The 19,488-nt window shown below is 42.3% G+C and overlaps 1 protein-coding gene and 1 long non-coding RNA gene across 8 annotated transcripts in view; both read right to left on the reverse strand.

The window, feature by feature from the left end:
* The window catches only part of TAFA1 (TAFA chemokine like family member 1), a 566,674-nt gene that overhangs the window by 181,882 nt on the left and 365,304 nt on the right, over positions 1–19,488 (reverse strand). The gene's annotated exons all lie outside the window — the stretch shown is intronic.
* LOC149124314 (uncharacterized) overlaps positions 1–19,488 on the reverse strand; it is a 74,452-nt gene that overhangs the window by 2,510 nt on the left and 52,454 nt on the right. For 4 of the 6 annotated variants that reach the window (XR_016214217.1, XR_016214215.1, XR_016214216.1 and 1 more), the window contains exon 2: positions 5,677–5,788. The exons of the other annotated variants lie outside the window; for them this stretch is intronic. This is a non-coding gene — a long non-coding RNA (uncharacterized LOC149124314). The remainder of the gene's footprint in view (positions 1–5,676; positions 5,789–19,488) is intronic. 6 annotated transcript variants of the gene reach the window in all.

Consider the following 19,488-nt stretch of genomic DNA (forward strand, 5'->3'; position numbering starts at 1 on the left):
CTAGAAGCACTGCGGTATCCTATACCAGATCTTGGGACAGGACAAATGTTAGAGGAAAAAAAAAGGATAACTAAACATGTCTTGCATTTAATTAAAAAAAAAATGAAAGGTGAAAGCTAAAATGCTGTGGCCAAAACTTGAGAGTCTGTTCACAGATGCACAGCCCACAGGCTGTTTATCGGTAATCTATGATCCAATCTGAGTCTCACGTCTAATGAGAATGTGGAGGCCAGAAGTCAGGAACACTTTTTCAAAGCTGTAAGTACCAGTTGCAGCTTTTTGTTTAAAAACTCTGGTTTGTACTGCCCAGGTCAGGGCTGATTAATTCTGAAACTGCGATAGAACTTCCTCATTTTTGATCCACACATGGCGTAACGCAAGATGTGTGGACTTCACATGTGAAGGCGGTAACACAGGACGTGACTGACAGCTCCTGTGACCTTGCAGTTGCTGGAGACGCTTCCTCTTCCTTCTCCCACTGCCCTTGCTTCCCAGCTCTCTGCCTCAGGCTCGCTTTTCTCTCCTGGAAAGTGACAGTGTTTCTCCTATTCCTCCTACTTCCCTCCAGGCACTGTTGCATGAAAAGCCAGATTATGCAGCAAACAGTGGCTATGAATACAAAACGTTGTACTTATCCAAAGTCTAGTTCAGAAACACTCAGTACACCGGAAGCATCAAAAATTTTCAAAGCAGCCAACAATAAGAATTCCTCAAGTGCTCACAGCACAGCAGTCACAGGATGTGCTAGGGCGCCTGACCCTAAATTGGTAAGGTGAGCTTCACATGTCAATAGCTAACCAGACATCTGTCTTCAGATAAGGAACAGAGACAAGCAAGCCCATGTAAGTCTATGAACATGGAGAGCCAGACACAGAAAGTCAAATTTCCCATGTTTTCTCTTAGATGTAGAAGTTAATATATGCAGAGTATAAAAATCATCACATTATTCGGAGTTATAAATACTGTCTTCACTGAATTATACCATCTACATGACAATATAACCTTTTTTTCACCTTATGGTCATCATCATAAATCCCGCATTCATATTATATGATGACGGATATGCCCGTTTTTAAGGGACACAAAGCATATACTGATGGAACAAGGACACAAGCCTTAGCCATTTTAGATCCTCATTGGCCCTGTCTTCCTTCAAGAGGCCGATTCAGTCTCATATCCTGTACTGTCCCCACCGCACTCCCTGCATTCTTCCCCAGGTTCGGAAGCCGGGGAGCCAAACCTGAAGAACCTGCGTAGGGAAGCTCACCTCTGTCTGCTGCCTTCCCCACCCCAACTCCTAGCCCACCTAGACAGGAAAAGGCCCCGCCTACTGGAGTCTGGGCCCTCTGCTACCTGTTCTGTGTTCGAGCTGGCAGTTGGTCGACCTCTGCAAGCTCCTTTTCTCTGAATAAATTCAGGCTGGCTGCGAGTTCGTATTCTGTCTGCTCTCTGTTCTGTTCCCTTTCTCTTACATATATGTATGATAGCTACATATGAAACGAAAATGGCAAAATGTGAAACCCTAAAGTTTAGAATGTTTCTAGGATCACAAAAGAAAAACCAAGAACTTCACATTGTGCTTAATTGTATAATTATTGATAAAGTCATTTTGAATCACAAGAATAAATGCAAAACTTTTTCTTCTTACTATTTGTTGAATTCTTTATACTCATAAGATAAACTGTACACTAAGTAAACAAACAAAATAGATCATTGTAAAAATTAAAAGAAGAAAAGAAAGAGGAGGAATGTGGGTGGGAGGGAGGGTGGGAAGTATCACTGTGCTCCTATATCTGTATATATGAAATACATTCTATTTGTTCACCTTAAAAAAAATAAAATGCTCGATTCATTAAGCAATTCTCTGGTGTGGTGTTTATCTGACCTTAATAACCACCTTGGTTGCTTTTTAAAAACCCAGATGCCGGGCTGGCTGGTTACTCTGGCATTTCAAACGCTTTCTGGGACACCTGCGTCCTCCACTGCACGGCCTGGGTTTGATTCCTAACTCCGCTCCCCATTCCAGCTGTCTGCAAATGCACCCCATGGAAGGCGGCAGTTGATGGGGCCAAGAGTAGAATCTGAGCCACTAATGTCGGGGACCCGGGATTGAGTTCCCAGCTCCTGGATCTGTTCTGGCTCAGTTCTGGCTGTTGTGCACAAGAGGGGAATGAATCAGCAGGTGGCAGTTCTTCCTCTCTGTCTGGCAAATAAAGTCAAATAAACAAACACAAAAAAGCACAGATTCCCAGGACCCGTCCCAGGCTCAGTGGATTAGAACACTGAATTGAAGACCAGGGCTGAGACCATGTGTGCGTGTTTAGTTGGCATGCCCAGCATCTTCTGTAATCACTTCAGCCCATGTGGCCCCAGCACAGCTCTCCTCGCCTTGGCTGTACATCAGAACCACCTGAGAGCTTTCGCATTGTGGAGGCCTGTTCCCTACTCCAGGGACTTGGATTTAGTTGATCTGGAGCAGAGTCTGGACATCAGGGACTTACAAGGCACCCCCTGAAGGACACCAGTGTGCAGCTGATGGTGGGACGTCCTGCTCTGCGGGAGTAACAGTGAACCACCAAGACAGAATGATTTTCCTCCTTTCACTGACAGGTCTGACAGCATCAGATGCTCCAACAAAGGAAGGTCTTCGAGAGAATTTCAAAGTCAGTGCTCTGACTCCAAGGAGAACTTGCTGGTCTTTTAGGAAAGTGTGCATTTATGCCTTCAGGTAAGAATACTGACACCAGAGAGGTTAATGGCTGGCCATGGGGCGGCACAGTTATCAGAAGACCCAGCAGGGAGTCCTTTATACCACAGATAAGCAACCTCTTCATCAGTGCTTAATCGCATCTGGAATAAAGGTTCTTACATGCAATTGACTGGGACCTAAAGATGCATCCTGCTGCTTTTCTGTTCGAAAGGAATGTAAATTGCATCCAATAAACAAACAGGAAAGTACAATCCCTGCACTCACTTTACAGGAGCAGTTCTGCAAATTTCATACTGTGTAAGAAACACCTGGGGTCCCTTTACAGATGCAAACCCTGGGAACCCCTGTGGGCCTAGGAATCTGCAGTGCTAGTGCAGTCACAAACATCCAACTCCCAACTGCCTCTCCCAACTGGGATGCAAATCTTGCAAGACCAGAGTTTGAGAAGATGTGCCCTGTCATGCGATTCCAAATGTGTGTGTTCTATATTTTGAAAAGCACAGGATCGAATCCCCAACCTACATGAGCGTCACTCACTGCTGGACGTTTTATTTTTCCTAGTTTGGGCCAAGCATTAAACTCCTGGCTGTCCTACACCACTGATGATACGCACAACTTCTAAAGCACTCCCCCATCAAACAGGACCAATTGAATCATGGGCTGAGCACATGGCAATTTCTTTCTAACTGTAGTGCTGCTTCTAAACTTTGGCCCACCAGAATTTTTAAGCTAAAAATACCAGTAATTATGCATAGGCATGGTTCAGTTTGTAGCCCTTAAGTCAGAGCCACAGTGTGTTAGTCTGACAGAGGCCACATAAATATCCCTAGCAAATCAAGCAGACAGGGTTGGGAGTCTCATAGGGATTAGCGGAGACTGTGGCATACTATATAGTACATATGTTCAAAAAGGAAATAAATTAATTCAGAGCTATAATGGTGATGTGAGGATTTGAACAGGAGATGCCGCTGTGTTGATCCACCTTTCCCACAAAGCCCCACAGCCGTAAGAGTAGGAAATAATGTGGATCAGGGGTCTTTGGATCTAAGACCCAGGGGTGAAATCCACTCCCGCCCCCTGCTCTAGCAAATAAAGTTTAAGGGAGACACAGCCACGCCCCTTTCTTTATATATTGCTCAAGGCTGTTTCTCCCTTCAGTGGCCCAGATAAGCATTTGACAGAGACTGATGGCTCTCAAAGTAAAAATATTTACTTCTTGGCCCTGCTGCAGACACAATTTACTGCTCTAGATTTTTTTCACATGAAATTTAAAACAGTTTCAAATTTAAAAACATTGCATCCTGCATGTCCAGACAGAAATACGGACACTAAGAAGGAAAAAATTGACACACTTTACTCTTCCTGCTGACTGCGAGGTTGGGCAATGACTTCACAGACCCTAGCAGACAGGATATTTATTTCTGGGAAACCTGTTCATGAGAGACTATCTCCAGAAAAATGAGAGCTTAAGGATCCTGAGAGGTGGCATACATTTTCAGCCATTAGAAACCATTTTGTTACTGGAAACCAAAAAACAAGCAGCCACAAATGCGCTTCTCAATTCAAAGACAGTCCATGCCAGTTTTTAAACTTTGGAACAGTGATGGAAAATAACTCAGAGAAGAGGTACAATCTAGATATCAGAGCATATGGAAGCATCTATCTCAAGGTTTTAATCATCCTTTGCAATATGAAAAAAAAATTCCTGAATATATGGAAAGGAAAAAGGAAGAAAAAATAATTCTTTATAAAGGAACAAGAAAGACTGGCATCAACCTTTTAATAAGGCTTTAACATAAGAAATCCCATTTGTTTAGAAGCCAATCCTCCTGGAACTTTTATCAACCAGGCTTCACAATTATTCAAAGCCACTCCTACTGCTTCTGCCCCAACCCTCTGTTTTATTAGAAGCCTTGATCTTCCTACCACAGTTTTTCCAACCACGCAACTTTTCATGAAGGAACGTGATCCCTGTGGCTGCCGAGGGATTGCAGTAATTCATTCTTACATTTCATGTGGAGTCTTAAAAATTGCTTTCTGAGGTTTAGGGGATGGAGGCAGGAGGGAGAAAACAAGGGCTATCAAGAAGCTCGGGTTGAAATATTTCAGAACTCTAACAAGATAGGAGTCCTTTACGGTGTTTCAGGAAGCGAACTTCAATTTAACTAATAGAGAAAAAAGGGGGGTCTGGGGGGGCGGGGAGAGGAAAGGGAGGAAGGGCAGGGGAGGGGAGAGGAGGGGGGAAGGGCAGGGGAGGGGAGGGGAGAAAGACTTGGATTTTACAGCTTCTTTCTCTCGTCTCTCATATGTAGCAATGGGAATAAAATTAAGAAAATTGGTCTCAGGTAGCTTGTACATAGTGCTCTGTAATCCAGGTTTCTACCTCAAGAAAGTCTAGGAGAAAGATGAAAAAAACCTAACTTAGGCAGCAGATACATCTGATAACAGAAGACAAGGTTATCTAGGCATACACTGGGTCTGGCTGTGTTCTGCATTCCGAAATCTATGAAACAGTCCATCAGCACTGTAAGTACAGTGGTAAATAAAAACAGTTTGAGTTAGTATAGATTGTTATGTAAGAAGCTCTGCAGTGAGCTCCTGGTAAACATTATCTCATTTAATCCCTCGTTCTATCCCATTTGCAATGACACTGAGGTCTAGAGAGGTTCAGTGACTGGCTCTAGAATTAATACTGCTAGCCAGAGGTGGAGGCCAGCATCTGCAGCTCCTGCTGTTGGTAATTTTACTTGTGCCATAGCCCTGTGAGGTGCATCTGCTTTGCAGACAAGATGTATGAATGCTTGGAGGAGTCTGCATCATTAGACAGAAAATGGCCCACCAGGACTAGAACCCAGGACTGCGGATCCTGACACCTTTGCCATAGCCACACCCACCATTTCATTCCCCACTTGAAGACCCTGTGCCACTTGATTGACAGAGACAAAGAAAGAACCCAGCAGGAGTACCACTGAACCAGCAGGAGCACCACTGAACCAGCAGGAGCATCACGGAGCTTTCTTCCAGTGTCTCTGAATCTTTCAATCAGATCTGTATGCAAGCAGTGAGGTCGCAAGGAAACTGTGGATAAAGGACAGTGGTTAAGCAGTCAGGGCATCTGTCCAGAAACATTCTGAACAGACTGCTGGGTGGCTGCTAAAGCCAGGAGCGTAACTTGACAAGCTGCTCTCTGCCCAACCCTTTTTACCCTGGGCCCTCAAGAAAGACGATGTACATTTCATTACCCATAACCTCAGTGCATCTTTCCTTTCCCTGCCTCAAAAATGTGCTATAAACTGCCAAGAGGATGCCTCTGGTTTTCCAGAATCTTCATTTAAAATACTAATCCCAACACTGCAGGTATAAACCTGAAACTTCCTACAGAGGCCTGTTTTCCACTTAAAGCCAACAGAGCCTTTTCCAGGCAAGCACAGAAACTTGAATGAGACGCTATCTCTTCTGCCTTAACGAGATGCTCGAACGTGACCTCCTGGGACTGCTTGTCAAGCTCCAGTGTCACTTGACTGCTCATGTCATCGGACTGATGATTTCTCCCACTTCCCCCTCACCTCTCACACCTGGAGTGCCATTCATCCCTTTTCTATTTTCCTGGAGTCAGAGGATTTTCCTGTGTAAAAGCACAGCTTGATTTCGATATTCATTGGTTGTCTGTGCAAAGTGCGATTTGGTAGAGAATGAAGGACTACACTGAGGACAGCTGCCGGCAAATGGGAGAAACGAAACAGCAGCTGCCTGCCTGGTCCTTCATCAGACCTCTTCCCCTTGGTCTCTTTGCCTGGTGGAGGTGGAGACGCTGTGTGGCCCCAGTAGCTCACTTTATTGCTGCCTTGATGACATGAGCCTAGGGACGGAGCAGCAGGCTGGCTCCGGAGTGAACAGTTGGTCTAGGCCACAACCCTGATCTCTTCCAGGCCCTGTGGGACACTGTTGTTGAATTAAACTCCCTATGATGCTGCTCTCCAGAGACCTACACATGAATGAACCACTCAATTTTACTTTTTTATTTTGAAGACTATCAAAGACCTTAATTCAACATATTCATCAGTCTTTTATTTATATACATTTTTAAATTTACTTAATTATTTGAAAGGCACAGTGACAGGCAGAAGAGAGACAGAGAGAGAGAGAGAATGAGAGAGCACGTGAGCGAGAGAGCATGCGCACATGCTTCTATTAGCTGGTTCACTCCCCAAATGGCAAGAACAGCCAAGGAAGCAAGGACCAAGCGGAGGCCAAGAGAAAGGAATTCCATCAGGTCAGTCCCCCGTGGGAAGAGGGGACCAGGTACTTGGCCATCACATGCTACCTTCCAGATGCATTAGCAGGAAGATGGGTTGGACACACAGCAGTGGAGACTCAAATCCACACTCCAATATGAGATGCTGGCATCCTGATGTCGCTCACTCCACAGGCTCGCGGAGGAGCGGCAACGGATTTGCTGTTGTTTCTTTCCCTGGTCCTCCCCGGATTAGCTGCCGCCCCCCTCCCCGTGCCACCTCTGCGGAGGGGCGGCACCCCAGCTACTTCCCCTGCTTCCGCGGAGGAGCGACACACCGCTGGCCGGCTCTCTCAGGGGTTCCTCAGATGTTCCTCCTGCATGTTGTCTCTCTCCTCCTTTATAGTCCTCTTCCACCAATCCCAACTCTGCTGGCATTCTCTCCCCACGTGCTGAGCATGCTGCTCTCCTCCAATCAGGGGCAGGATCAGCTCCTGCAGCTTGTTAGTCAAATTGGTGAGGCAGCTGTGCGGAAGTTGTTTACTCCCACTCAGCGCCATATGGTGGGAGATCAGATGCATACAGTTACTCTTAGCAGTTCCAATAGTTTAGTCTAGTCTCGGTAATCTCAGTACTTGTCCTCAGTATTTATTTGTCCACAGTCTTGGTACTTATTTGTCTCCCAGGCGATGGGCCCTGCCATGTTACGGGAGATGGGCCCTGCTCCCCACACCTGAGAGGTAGATTATCCCTCTGTGTTACAAACCCAGGCCCTATCACTCTTTCAAAAAGATTTTTAATTATTTGAAAGGCAGAGAGAGTCAGAAAAATGGAGAAAAACATCCCATCCTCTGGTTCACTCCCCATATACCTGCAATAGCCAGTACTGTGTGTGGCTGGAGCCAAGAACCAGATCAAGGCTTCCCACCTAAGTGTCAGACACCCAACTACTTGAGGCATCACCTTCTGCCTCCCAGAGTCTACATTAGCAGGAAACCAATAGGAAAGGAAGCTGGGACCTTACCCTGGGCACTTCAGAGTGAGTTACACAACCTCCCTTAGTTATTACTCTTGAAGAGAGTATAGAACCTACGTTCTGGTGCTGGGTGACCTGTGTTACCTTCACTTCTCTATTTCATGGGGCATCTATGTAACAGGAATGGTAAAAGAACGTAATTTCAGAATAGTTGATGGTGAAATAAAAACAATCACAGAAAACACAGTCGAGTTTCTGGCAGCTAGAGATTTCTGTGTATGTGTGTTTGCCTAACTACCCTTTTCCTTCCCTGCTTTAGTGAGGCAAGACTCAGGTAAAAACTCAACAACACAGACAAGTTCTACAACCTTGGCCAAGTCACACAGCTAGGGCCAAAGTTGAGGTTAGAATTAAGCTTCCTGCTGTCCAGTTCAATCAGACCATTTTAGTGCCATGAGGATAATTAACTCCTTTGCCAACCTGAACAGCATTTCTCTGCAGCCACACTTCTGCTCTGGAATCCCTTAATGAGATTATGATCTACGAAGCAATGTTGAAGAGACACAGTCCTTACAGTCACCAAGACTTGTGTTTGTAATTTCTTTCCACAAATAACTTAAACCTAAGTTCCAAAACTTGGTAAGGTCATGTGGCACTGGATTGTCGCAGTAGTATTTGTACATGTGAGGTTCAAAGAAGTCATCACATCTCCATTCATGAAAGTGGTTACTTCACATGCCTTGAGAGCTATGTGTGTTCCAGTAATTTGGCAGATATTAAAAAAAACATATTATTTGAAAGATGATATAAAAGTCATCCCATTTTACACATAATTTATTAGAGGTTATTCAAAATAAAATATCTGAAATAATTTTACTATCTAACTTTTTAAATGTCAGCATCAGGCTGAACATCAATATTCTTACTCTCATTTCACATTGATTTGCATATGATCCAAGCTTCTGTTTTCAGCAACTGATAAAAACTCAGCTGCACAAAGCCATCCATCATCACAAAACCAGCAGCAAGGAGTAGGAAAAATCTTCAGCTGGCAACCAAATTACTAGAAACTAGTAGATAGATGTAGAGTAGCACTATAATTTCCTAGAAAATGTAAAATCTGTGGGGTCCTGTGAGATAACTGGAAAGCTCAGGGGTACATTAGTAAACAGCTGGAGAATCATGAACTTGCACCAGTCTCAAGCTTGATATCTTTCTCTGGAATTCTGGAGAGGCTATTCTGATGGGGAGCAATTTGAAAAAGTTCACGGAAAACAAAATTGAAAAAATAAGTACATTTTGGGGCAGAAAATTTTGAAAGCCATCCATACGGGGAGAAATTCACGCGTTCATGGCAAGTGTGTATTTTGAAATATCTTTCCAAAAGTTTTGGGCCAAAGTAAACAACTTTCCATTCAATTTCCATGAATTTTTGAAGTACCCTAATATATCGTATTTGTGCAAATAAAATTAAAGAGCGAAACTGCCAACAACAGAGATCATAAGCCTCAACACAGGGTGTAGAAGAATCAATGACTTTAGTAAAAAAAAAAAAAAAAAAAGAAAAGAAAAGAAAAAAGAAAAGAAAAAAATATAAATTACTGGTTTCCTATCCCTAGAAATTGTGACTCAGGGAGGCTGTGGAGTGCCCCAGGAATCTGCATTTTTAATCTCACCAGGAGATTTATACGTAGGAGGTATGAAGACTACACTTGGAGAAAAACTCATTTAGATGTACCATTTATTTATTTAGGATACATTAAAATACCAGCAATTTAGAAACGAGAGTTAATCTGCAACATTTTCTTCTGAATAGGTAATGAGAAAACTCAAAAGTGACTCCAGTGGCTTGCTATGTAAGTTCCTTTCATCAGGATCCCTAGGTAATCAATCTATAGATTCTTAACAGCCTGCCATGGGCCACCTGAGAGCATTTTGTTAAGGCAACCAACCTATAGGAAATTTGATCTTTGAGTAAAATAGGCCTACAATGGGGGGAAAAAAGATACTTTGCATGTATGAAGAATCCAGCATTAAAGCTTAAAGGCTGCTTTGTATAAAATGAAATGATTGTTATTAAATTCTCTACAGATTACAAGGTAGCAGCAGCTCTTATTGTGGAGGCCAGATTGGGCCTTTGTAATGCCTAACTCGCTAAGCACAAGGAAACTAGACATGGTCTCTTGAAGACTATTTGCCTACAGCATAATACCAATAATGGAAATAATATCAGCTCATAAAAAGTTGAGGTTTTTATTCTCCACAGAACTGAGAAATGATGAGAGAAGCACTCTGGGAATTTTCTCTTTAGATTAAATATTTGAATCATGACTGTCTGAGACAATCACATTCAGCTTGAAAATTACTTTGCTATCTCAAGCATGCTGAGAATAAAAGACACTTTGGGTATCACAATTAAGACATGAAAATCGTATTTTCTGAGGGATTTGTGTAGTTAAGGAAAGAGAGAAAAAAATATGTGAATGGTACTTAATGTTTTAGCTGCACTTAAAAAGCTCCATTTCAATGCACTGGTATGGGAACAAACCAACTCAGGTCTTTTGGAGCTGTTGAAAGACACCCTGCAAAGAGTTCTCATTAGTTCTAAGCAGAATAAGACAAGGAAAACGAAACTAAAGCCAACTGGGCAATCACTTCATTCTGTCACATGGAGGTGGCAAGTCTTAGGTTGTCTAGCACCTTCTTATGTTTGCTTCCAAAGTGGCTGAGATCTCAGATTCCTCTCATGGAGGCCTATGAGGGCAAGAGTGACACTGGACTTGTCGATTTATTCCCTTTAACTTATTTTTTGCCAGGGCCAGGGCTCATTTCTTAATGGAGGTCACCCACATTTCAGGAGAGTCAGCTAACATAGTGGAAACATCCCATCCATCTACAGTTGAGTTAGTCCATAAGTGGTACTGACCCTAGTGGAAGACGGTAACCATTGGATGATGGAATTTCCTTAGCAAGATCAGCTTTTCAAAATGTGCCCTCACTCAGCTGTCAACATGCAGTACCTCAAAATCCAAAACCACATGGGTGCTTGAGGCCTTTGGAAGGCTGAATTTTCATTGGCTATCTTCCTGTCTCCCTTTAAGCTGCAGTAAAACTGAATTACTCTTATTTCTTGGTTTATCTCTTCTACTGTTGGACCTTTACTTCTGCGACTCTTCCTAATCAGGAAAACTAGCTCATGCCTTCCTAACCTCTACACCTCAGTATCTTACTCATTAGTTAATGCTCCTTCTTATAGAAAGACTTCTTTGACTTTTAATGCCTCTACTACAGAAACCTCTAATTTGTTTTCTGTGAAAGCATAGCACTGACCTCGAAGTGCTCATCGTTTTCCTCCCAATATGATGAAAATGAGAAGAGAGGTCAGACTTTTGTCTTATTAGACTATAACTTTTAAAATGATCAATTTTTTTTATCCTTCCCAGCATCCAAGGCAGGGCTTACAGTGCACTATCTTGAGTAGTAACTAAACTAAATGAATTAGGGAAAAGAATTGACACACAGTTATCCTTGGAAGTCCCTCAAAGACTCTAACGTGCCCAAGATAGAAATGAAGGAGCTTTTCTATTTCTGTGTAGGGCCAGGTTCGTGGGAAGAGAATGGGAGAGGAGAATACAGAAATTATTTGCCATCACTCAGCTTTGGAGTCGTTGCTGTGCTACAACAGCAGAATAGTGAGGCTGCTTAAAGGTTAAAGAAAAGAACGGTCTCATTCCTTTTGAGTGACACTTGTCAAAAGAGGAGGCTCTATTTCTCCATTAAAATCCATATCCACTCACACGCAAAAAGCAAAAAGACATTAACACTTATTATATTGAGAGCAATCTTCAGCATAAGCAGTAGGATTAGTTTTCTAGATTTCCTACAGCTCATCTCAGAGAATCAGAAGGTAGACAAGGTGTCATTCTTTTCATCCATTGAAACCTTGGGATTGAAGCTCAAAGAGGATCTTCATTCCTTTGCTTATATCAAGAGGAATGTGCAACCAATGACATATTGCAAATTTTTTATGCTACCTTCTATTGTACAATACATCATCTGCATGCACATCGAAAACACAATGGCTTGTTTTCAAAGCTACATGTGCCATATTTTCACACTGGTTTTCGAAAAATCACTTAAGCCTGGCTTTTTGTTTTGATGGTGTGTGAAAATAAACTCAGGCCATATGAAAGGATAATTAGTAGAAAATAAACGGGATAAGAAACCACTTAGTAGAACAAATAGTATTTACAGTAGAAGAGGGTTGTGGGAGTTGGCTTATTGCAGCATTTTTGTGAGCTGATTGCTAAGCCTTTGCTAAATGGAAAGTGGTCATCAGGGGAATATTTACATTGTAGAAATTGGCAAATATTATGGATCACAGCCTGTTCTCTTTTTTCTCAGTTTTTAAGAGCTGATTTATCAGCACCCCTCTGATGTGAGGCTAGGGTAGTCATAGTTTGTCAGAAGTGGAGGAAAAGTCGATTGCCACTTTCTCAGCGATTTTTGTTTGCTCAGGTATCTACACCGAGAAAAAAAAAATGGAGACTGCATATTCAAAGACAATGGCAACCTTTAAGACAAGTTGCACAGTGAGAAACTGTGGTTCTATTTATAACAACAGGATTATAGTCAAAGCTCTATCAAATACATTATAAAACTGGCTTTGAATAAAAGACCATTTTCAATACACTAATTTCATGTTTCTCTTACAAGGTATATATAACATAGTTGAAGAAAGAATTAACTTCAACAGGTATTTCTCTATCAAATTGTAGTCATTGCCATCCATATTTTCATAACCACTTTTCCACCCAATTTGGAAAAGAGAGAGACAGAGGGCGAGCCAGCACTCCCATTTGCTGTTTCACTCTCTGCCCTTCAAATGCCTGTAGTAACGGGGGATGGCCACACCAAAGCTGGGGACCAGAATGCAAACCTGACCTTTCATGTGGGTGGTGGGGACCTGAATACTTGAGCCATCACCACTGCTGCCACAGGGGCACATTAGCAGGGAGCTGGAGTCGGGAGCTGGAGTCAGGGTCAAGAGATGGAAACTGAACCCAGCTACTCTAGTGTGGGATGCAGGCATCTTACCTACTAGCTAACAGGCTCAGCCCTCATATGCATCTTTAAACAATAACCACAGTCTATAGAGTCCCTGTGTCTCTAATAATACAAGTCTCTATACCTTTATAAATAAGGTTTCTACAATACAAATATTGAAATGATGACAGGATGACTTTTTAATAACTCATATAAAAAATTCTGTTACATTGTATAGATATATACTGTTCTTTTAATGCTGTGCCCAGATTCCAATGACATTTTGCTGATATGGATAAATAAAAGGAAAGTGAATCTGGTAGATTAGTCATTGTTGTTATATTTTCACTCACACCCCTCTCCCAGGATTTTCATTCATTTCTATACTTCTTAAGGCTGAGGTTGGTCTTGTCTCACTTGCTTTCACCCATGGGGTACAGGTGAAATTGACAGTGTGTCTTATTTAGTCCAAATCCCGAAGAAGCCTTAGCCGTTTCTCTTTCCTTGCTATTAGTAGCCACAAGAAAACCATGCCCTACAAAGCTGTTACTCTTTTGCCATTGCCCCAAAATGGGAATCGTGGTCTACCTTTACCCAAAATACTGTCTGGAATCAAGTGTAGACAAGCTTAGCTGAGGTCAACCAAACTCCAGACAAATCAGCATCCCATGAGGATTTTCAGCCAATGAGTTCTGGGGTGATTCATTATACAGCAGAGGATTAACACTTGCTGACCAAAACAGTTACTAGATGTTAGGCAGCAGTTCTTTACGACTCCCTGTATAGGTCTGGAATGAGAAAGCAAAATTTTGAACCTGGCTCCATTATTTAAAACCCCTCTAGGGTTTGGTTTTTGTCTGCTATAAAGAATAACATGAGATAATCTTACAATTTTCTGGTGAAGGTGAACCGAGAATCTTCCACGTAAAATGGCCTGTGATAAGGGGCATGATAGTTGGGTCACATAATAAAAGCTCAAAAATGGAGAGCTGTGTTGTTTTCACTAGAAAGCATTTTTTGAACATTTACACTTAACAGAAGTAGTAATTCTAACTGAAATCTCAAAGAGGGACAACACAAGGCATTTTTGGTTTAGGATCAGAAATCCCTAATAAAACCAAACCACCAGCAGGGTAACATATTCCATATTGACTGTAGAACATAGCCAAGGGCAATTTCTTTGGAATTAAAACACAGGTTGGGTAAAGGGATTTATTTCGTGAACACCGATAAGCATCAACCATATCAAAAAGGCTCTGTAAAGTTGATGGATGACTTCTATTATATAAGTAAAAATTAAGGCATTGGCCTCACCCAAGGGTTGTTAACAACAGGTACTCAAGATCCCTAGCAGGTAACCCCTAACTCACCAGGGAGAAGAGATTTCAACATCAGCTCATACAATAGAAGCAAACACACACATTATTAAATGAACTGCAAGCCAAAGAACCTGAAGCTCTGCTCTGGAACACAGGCTAATCTAGTTTGACAGAAAACCACTAAGTGATTAGAAAAAGCACAACCACGAGGTCTTCAGTGAACCAATGAAATTCGTTGGGGATTCCATGTCTCAGACACAATACTGCTCTTTTTCAAATAGAAGAGAGAAGAAAGGCACAAAAGAAATGTAAAATTTAGGTGGGAGAGGACCTCATCTTACCCAGTGAGGCCCTGCAAAGTAGAATGTATCCAGCCATGTGTCTTTCAAATATCATCTCATGATTATTATTATTTTTTTGGACAGGGAGAGTTACAGTGAGAGTGACAGTGAGAGGGAGAGACAGAGAGAAAGGTCTTCCATCTTCTGGTTCACTCCCCAAATGGCCCCAACGGCTGGAGCTGGGCTGATCCAAAACCAGGAACCAAGAGTTTCTTCCAGGTCTACCAAGCGGGTGCACAGGCCCAAGCACTTTGGCCATCTTCCACTGCTTTCCCAGGCCACAGCAGAGAACTGGATTGGAAGAGGAGCAGCTGGGACTAGAACCAGCGTCCATATGGGATGCTGGCACTGCAGGCAGAGGATTAACCTACTGCACCACAGCACCAGCCCTGATTATTTTTTTTATTTTAAAAAAAGATTTTATTTACTTATTTTAAAAGAGTTATAAAAAGGAAGGAAGGAGGATGGGAGGGAAGGAGAAAGACAGAGAGAAAAACAGAGTGAGAGAGAGAGAGAGAGAGAGAGCGTCTTCCATCTAGTGGTTCACTTCCCAGATGGCTGCAGTGGCCAGGGCTGGGCCATGCCAAAGCCAGGCACCACAGCTTCATCCGGGCCTCCCACACAGGTAGTAGAGGCCCAAACAACTGTGTCATCTACTGGTGCTTCTCACAGGACACTAGCAGGGAGCTGGATAGGAAGTAGAGCAACTGGGACATTAACCAGCACAGACATGGGATGCTGGAGTTGCAGGTGATGGCTTTAACCACTATGTCACGACCCCAGACCCTATGATTATTCTTAAAAAGGCAGAATTTAAGCATATGTTAAGCGGGAGGATCTTATGTTGTATTCTCTCTCTCTCTCTCTCTCACACACACACACACACACACTAAAGGAAACAAAAACAAATACAACAATGGACACAGAAACCCTACAGATGTTGTGGATTTGTTTAGTACCTGAACTGTGATGATAGCAACATGAGTGTACAGCTGTATCCAAAGTCACCACGCTGTATATACTCATTATATGCACTTTTTGTATACCAATGCAGGCTTTTTTAAAAATATGGATCATATCTCAATCAACTGGGAAAAAGAAGTGACACACTTTATTTTATAGTCAGTCATTGGAGGGTAGAGTGTCACTTGGAAAGTTTGAGTGACAGCACACCCTGCCTGGCCCCCTAAGTGCTCTGATTCAGTAGTCTGGAAGGACTGGGACTTTGTTTTAAGTACCTACCTACCAAGTGACTCACCAGCGCAGAGTTTAAGGATCCACTTGGAGGAATATTCAGCTAAGCTTAACTGGAAATCACCAACTTTGGTATAGGACCAGAGTTGTGTTTCCTCAAGACTTACTTGCTAGTGGAAAAAAGCCAGGAAATGTCATATAGACATTCGGATAGAAAGGATTTTTGATAAAGACAAGAAGATAGGATGATTTCTAAGCCAGGCTTTTGCATGAAAAGAAAGCACATCGAAGGTGAGTAGGGATAGCAAAGCCAGGGTCGGGGAAGATCCTAAGCATCAAAGAGAGTCTGAGGGCACTGAGGCAAGGATATTCAAGCTCAGATTCTCAGGATACTGAAGCCCGGTTCACATGGGGACTGTAATAATCATAGCAAGCCTTTAAGGCACGCATGTGGAACCAAGCCTCAACACAGGGCTTGAATGCAGATGAGGAGACATCAGGCACCAGGCCCCAGCCACCCTCCCTTGGCTTAACTCACTGAAAGGAGGGCCTGGTCCAGGCCAGCCCTAAGAGATTCTCACTACTGCATTCATGAAGTCATTTTCTTCTCCAATGGATGACACACTGGTGGGCAGTACTGTCCCAAGGGATTCCATCTGCAGCAATTCCAGGCCTGGGACAAAGATAGCTGCTGACTGCATGCAGCCCCCAGGCTGATGGAAGCCCACCTGACCATCATATTATCAGAACATCTTGTTAATGCTTCCGGCCTAGACTGCTGGCTTCCCACTTACCCAAGTCCTATTGTGCATACTGCGATGTTCCTTAACTGCTTGTGCAGACAACCAGAGAATAAAGCAGAGGAGGAATGTATAATCCTCGGCCCCGAACCTCAAGGTCTTATGTTTCCTTCTGGAAATTAACAGTCTAGCTCTCCTTTCAGTATAGACCCTTTATATATCCCAAAATATCCTCATTCAATACAGCAGTACTCCTTGAGGCCCAGGCCTGTTACCCTCCCATCTGTCAACAGGTTAAACACCTCTTTCTTTCACCCTGAAACACAGTCCTTGTTATTTTGATTGGCACTGGCAACAGGCACCTGGCTTTTGGTAACACATGAAATGGACTTGGTCCTTGGCTAGCTGCTTGAGATGTATTTCCTCTAATCTTCACAGTAAAGCGCAACATATGTTATGTTCTTTAAGATTAGAAACCTGTGACCAGAGAAATTAAGTCTTTTACCTGAGGTTACACAGCAGGCAAAGGGAGATGCTGGGAGGGAAGCCCAAGTCTGCTGGACTCTAAGGATCCCCTCCCTGAATGGTCCATCATTTTCCAACTCAGTATACCAAGAATAAAGAGAAATACAGAGCAAATGTTGAAAGCAGTAGGCTGGAACGCAGGAATTGCAAACCAGGTGTACAAATCAAAACTTGACAAAGCAACTAAGCAGTGTTTCTCCCAAATAAATCTTCCGTGTCAGCAGTATCATAGGAGAGTCTTCCTTTCTAAAGCAAGAACTTCTATTTGGGCAAATATTCAAAGGCAGGATGCTGTTCATTCTAGCTACTGATAATGCACATTATGTATGCAGTAATTTTTAGTACCAACAAAAAATACTGGTAATAAATGGATTCAATGACATGTCAAATTTGCAGTATGATCAAAAGTGTTTCTGAGGCCATATTTGTATAAAACACATGTTTTTAAATTTTGTAGGATATCTTCCAATTAAAGATAAAATTGATCCCATTGTGCCCATAAACCACTGGAATAGCCTGGAAATTTCAGTTACTCAGCACCTCAAGTCCATCCTAATGCACCTGTTTTAAAGATAAAAGAAGCTCAAAATGCTTTATTAGATCATGACCGTGAGAAATCACGGGCTTGAGAACTTTAGTTTTTGTAGGAGTAACTCATTCATTGCCACTTCTCAGAATTAAAAGTAGGCAGTGGTGAACATGGAAATGTTCATAGGGCAGATGCTCAAATAACAAAATTCTACATATTATATTACCATCCCTAGAAAGCATAGTGTTTGCCTTTTTTAAGCTTCTGAATCTCTATTTATTAAATAAAAGCATTTGTTACAACTTCTACAATTACTTTCAGCTCCAAAACTATAGGGATTATTAGTTTATCTGGGGAAGAGAAGGAAAAACTGTGCCAAATTTCCTTATATACTGAAAATATGTAAATAAAGTTCTGATGCAAACATATTTCTTGTGAAATTTATAAACAGGTAACATGGGCACATGACAAAACCCTGTGCACTTTGCTCCCCTTCACAAGTCACTAAGGTTCATTAACAGATAAGGGATCTTCAATAAGTTCATGGAAATTATAAATTATTTAAAAAAACCTTATTTGTGAATCTTGAAAATGTTGTATACCAAAATAAACTTATCTTTTCATTCCATTTTTCATGAACTTTTTGAAGTTCCTCCCTGCATGTTTGCTTCCTTTCTTAATGATCAGAGGGTGACATTTCTTCACTCCCTTGAAGTGAGGCATGATCATCAGACTAGTTCTGGCTAAGGAAATGTGATTCAAAGTGACACGTGACACCTTGGAGGTCAAAGCACTTCATTGCTGGGGCACAGTTTTCCAACCCTCTTGTTTCCTGTTCTTCAGAAGGTTCAACAAGATGGTATTAGCCCCAAGTGACTTCATGCAGTGGAGTATCTTACTGGTCAATCTCACACGTATCCAGCATGATACACATGGTGAGCGCCTAGTCAATGAACAAAGCACAGAGCATGAAAGTGAACCAACGCACTGGGATTCCAGAGCTCATTTCCTACCACAGGCAAAACCAAAGGGTGGCCTCTAGCAGAGCCAGCATCACTTGGGAGATGGTGAAAAATACAGAATTTCAGATCCCAGTTCAGAACTACCGAGTCTGAGGCTATATTTTAACAAGATCCCCAGGTAATCTGTACACATTTTAAATTTTGAGAAGCAGTGAGACTTATATTACACGTAGGTAAGATTGCCCAGTGTACATACATTTGAAAGATCTGGTTTTCCCTAATAATCATTAGCATCTTCTTCAATGAATTTCTACTGCCTTACAGACCTGACAAAGATAACAAAGAAATAATTGAAATATAATATTCATGGGCTCAGCACCCTGGCATAGCAGGTAAGATACAGCCTGCGATTCTAGCATCCCATATGAGTACCAGTTTTAATCCCAGTTGCCTGCTTCTGATCCAGCTCCCTGCTAATGGCCTGGGAAAAGCAGCAGAATATGGCCCAATTGTTTGGGCCCCGTCACTCATGTAGGAGACCCTGATGAAGCTCCTGGCTCCTGCCTTTGTCCTGACCCAGCCCTGGTCACTGCAGAATCTGGAGTGTGAACCAACAGATAAAAGATCTCTCTATAACTTTTTCAAGATAAATCAATCTTTTTAAAAAAAGAAATATACTATTTAGTACTTTATCAAACTATAAGAGTGTCTGTCTTGAAGAATTAAAACAGGGAAAACACACATCAGTAGCCCTATTAATATAATTTTATAATTAATTTATGTCAAAGGCATAGTTAGAGAGAGGGAGAGACACACAGAAATCTTCCATCCCTGGTTCACTCACCAAATGGTTACAATGGCCAGGGATGGACCAAGCTGAAGCCAGAAGTCATGAGGTCCTTCCAGGTTTCC

Source organism: Oryctolagus cuniculus, chromosome 10 (assembly GCF_051225735.1).
Source record: "Oryctolagus cuniculus isolate XC-2025 breed Fujian yellow rabbit chromosome 10, ASM5122573v1, whole genome shotgun sequence".
In the NCBI taxonomy this organism is placed as follows: domain Eukaryota; kingdom Metazoa; phylum Chordata; class Mammalia; order Lagomorpha; family Leporidae; genus Oryctolagus; species Oryctolagus cuniculus.